Source organism: Felis catus, chromosome F1 (genome assembly GCF_018350175.1).
Source record: "Felis catus isolate Fca126 chromosome F1, F.catus_Fca126_mat1.0, whole genome shotgun sequence".
Lineage (NCBI taxonomy): Eukaryota > Metazoa > Chordata > Mammalia > Carnivora > Felidae > Felis > Felis catus.
The window spans coordinates 23,266,258-23,270,142 of NC_058384.1; the positions used below are offsets into that span (position 1 = coordinate 23,266,258).

General features: G+C 35.6%; 1 non-coding gene across 1 annotated transcript; it reads right to left on the bottom strand.

Annotated features, from left to right (window-relative positions):
* Positions 1–3,441: 3,441 nt before the first annotated feature.
* LOC111558436 lies at positions 3,442–3,551 on the bottom strand. Its single transcript, XR_002739345.1, has one exon. It is a non-coding gene; the product is annotated as a U6 spliceosomal RNA (small nuclear RNA).
* Between the last annotated feature and the right edge of the window lie 334 nt (positions 3,552–3,885).

The window sequence follows — 3,885 nt, forward strand, 5'->3', positions numbered from 1 at the left end:
AATTTACACATTCTTATTTGCTTCATTCTCACCTGGAATTTAAATATCAAACTTTAATAGCTAGAATGCAGTAGCACATCTTTGTCTGCCATCTGCTTTTTTTTAACTGAAGTTTTAAAAAATCTATTCTTTCAAGTCACATTTAAGTATTGAAAGTAATTGCATTTTAATGATGTACATCTAAGGGGGGAAAAAAAAGACTTAGCCTAACATGAATAATCTACCTATAGTTACGTAATCTTTTTTATTTTTTTAAACTTTAAAATTATTGGAGAAAACATTTCTCATAATAAATGCTTTAGTTTGGGAACAGTCTTGGAACAAAAGAACACACAAAATGGAACAACTTTGCAGTTGTTCCTCTATTTTCGAAGGGAAATTACCTTGAAAATTATTAGTTGAGCAATGATGTATTTCTCACCAGTACTTGTGATATAGTTTTCAGTTTATTTTCACAATACACTTATGTGATCAGATACTTAAAAAAAAACGAGTAGCCAATTTAGACAGTTTCTATCACAGGAGAACAACTCAAGACAACTGATTATACTATGGAGACATGCACGTGGGCACGCATACTTGTATACTGCCTGCCAAAGAGTTTATTTGCTCAAAGCTAGAGCGATCATTGCCAGCCTAAGAAAACCATACAAAAAAGGTCCCTTTTTCTATAAGGAGTTATCAGTAGGAAACTAAACACGTGCTTAAAAGAAACTACCCGAATGTCTCATTGTAGGTCTATAAACTGCCAAAACAATCGGTTGTTTTATTTAACTTTCCTCAAACAAGTATTGAGCAGCTATTGTGTTCTGGATACTTCTAGGCATCAGGGGGAAAAAAACTAAAAACATGTAAATGGTATGTTTTGCTTACCCAGCTTAAGGTAATTATATGATAACATTCCTTTCTTATGGAGGTAAAATTTACATGCAATTAAATGCACTGATGTAAGATGTAATCCATAAGTGTACAATCGGATATGAAGTTTTTAAAAATTTTTTAAATGTTTATTTTGAGAGAGAGAGATAGAGAGAGAGAGAGAGAGAGAGAGAGAGAGAGAGAGAGCGGGGGAGGGGCAGAGAGAGGGGGAGACACAGAATCTGAAGCAGGCTCCAGGCTCTGAGCTGTCAGCACAGAGCCCGACACGGGGCTCCAACTCAACGAGCTATGAGATCATGACCTGAGCTGAAGTCAGACACTCAACCGACTGAGCCACCCAGGGGCCCCTGGATATGTTTTAACAAATGTATGTATTCAGATAACTACCACCCCAATCAAGACATAAGTCACTTCCATCACCTCTAGAAAATTCCTTTGTGTCCTCTTTAGTCAGTCTCCCTTCCCAGATAGGCAGTTGTGTTCTGATTTCTATCATCATGGATTATTATGCTCTTAAAGTCACATAAATGGAATTCTATGATGTGTATTCTTTTGTGTCTGATTCTCTTACTCTATGCAATGTTTTAGAGATTCACCCATATTGTTGTACTAGTACTTTAATCCATTTTATTACAAATATTCCTTTGTATACATACAGACCATTTAAAAAAATCCATAATCCTGTTGATGGATATTTGTATTTGCTTCCAGTTTTTGGCTACTAAAAATAAAGCTGCTATTAACATTCCTGGTCAAGTTTTTGTGAACGTCAATTTTCATTCTCTCCGAAAAACACCTAGGAGTAGAATTGCTGGGTCATTAGGTGGGTATATAATTTTAAAAGAAGCTCCCAAACAGTTGTCCAAAGAGACTGTATCGTTTTATACTCCATCAGCAGTGTGAGCGTTCCACTTGTACAACATGCTCACCAACAATTGATGTTGACTTTTAGTTTTAGCCATTTTAGTGTGTGTGAAGTGGAATTTCAATGTGGTTTTGATTCATATTTCCCTGATGACTAAAGATGTTGAATATCTTTTCATGTGCTGTGCTTTTTTGGCCACTTACAAAGCTACTTTTGTGAAATGTATGTTTTTTGCCTATTTAAAATTTTTTTACCCTTTTATTTTTGATTTGTAGAGTCCTTTATATATTACTGTATAAGTTCTTTATGTATTGAGAATATTTTCTCTCAGTTTATGGCTTACATCTTTTAATAGATTTTATCTTTTTAGATATGTTTTAGGTTAACAGCAAAATTGAGTAGATGGTAGAAAGAATTCCCATCTACCTCTTGCCCCTACATATGAATAGCCTCCCCCACTGTCAACACCCTGCACCAGAGTGGTACATTTGCTACAATCAACAAACACATCATTATCCCCTGAAATGTCATTATCATCCAAAGTCCATAGTTTACATTAGGGTTCATGCTTGGTGTTATACAATGGGTTTGGACAAATGTATAGTGATGTGTGTCCACCATTGTAGTATCATACAGAGTACTTTCAATACCCTAAATTCCTCTATGTTTTGCCTATTCATCACTTTCTCCCTCATCTTCTGATAACCCCTGATCTTTTTTTTTAAGCTTATTTATTTATTTATTTATTTATTTATTTATTTATTTATTTAGAGAGAGAGAGAGAGAATCCCAAGAAGGCTCCACACCATCAATCAGCATGGAGACCAATGTGGGGCTCAAACCCACGAACCATAAGATCAGGACTCAAGCCAAAGTCAAGAGTCATACACTCAACTGACTGAGCCACCCAGGCACTCCAACCACTGATCTTTCTACTGTCTCTGTAATTTTGCTTTTTCTAGAATGTCATATAGCTGGAATCAAATGTAGCCTTTTCAGATTAGCTTCTTTCACTTAGTAAGATGCACTTAATGTTCCTCCATGTCTTTTCATGGCTTGATCATTTCTTTTTAGTGTTGAATAATATTCCATTGTCTGGATATACTGTGGTTTAGTTATCCATTAACCTACTGAAGGACATCTTAGTTGTTTCCAAGTTTTGGCAATTGTGAATAAAGCAGCTATAAAAAACTGTGTGCAGGTTTTTGTGTGGACATAACTTTTCAACTCATTTGAGTAAATACCAAAAAGTGCAATTCCCAGACCACGTGGTCAGAGAATGTTAAGTTTTGTAAGAAACTGCCAAACTGTCTTCCAAAGTGGCTGTACCATTTTGCATACCCATTAGCAATGAATGAGAGTTCCTGTTGTTTCATACCCTTGCCAATATTTGATGTTGTTAGTATTTTGGATTTTGGCCATTCTAATAGATATGTAGTAGTATCTCATTGTTATTTTAATTTGCAATTGTATAATGACATGATATTCACCTACTTTTCATATGCTTATTTTCCATCTGTATATCTTCTGGGGTGAAATTTCTACTCATGTTGTTGATAATTATTTAATTAGATTGCTCTAATGTAAGACTGATACATATTGTAAATAGATTAACACAAGCAAGCTAGTTAAGATATCCGGTACCCCACAAATACAATAAGGTTTTTGTGTGTGGTGAAAACACTTAAGGTCAACTCTTAGATATGGACTGTTTCACAAATTTATATGCCATCCTGGCACAAAGGCCATGCTAATATTCTCTATATCATTCAATTTTTGTATATGTGTGTGCTGTCAAAGTTAGTACTTAAAGTTTACTTTCTCTGTACATTTTTACAGTTGTTCCAATGCCCTTTGTCAAAAAATATTGTCTATCTTGGGGCACCTGGGTGGCTCAGTTAGTTAAGTGTCCAACTCTTGATCTCGGCGCAGGTCATGACCTCACGGTTGGTAAGTTCACGCCTGCATCGGGCGCCGATGGCATAGAGCCTGCTTGGTATTCTGTCTCCCTCTGACTCTGCCCCTCCCCTGCTTACTATGTCTCTCTCAAAATAAATACAAATAAACTTAAAAAAAATTCCCTAACTCATTGAATTGACTTGGCATCTTGGTAATATTCAGTTGACTGTATGTATAGGGAT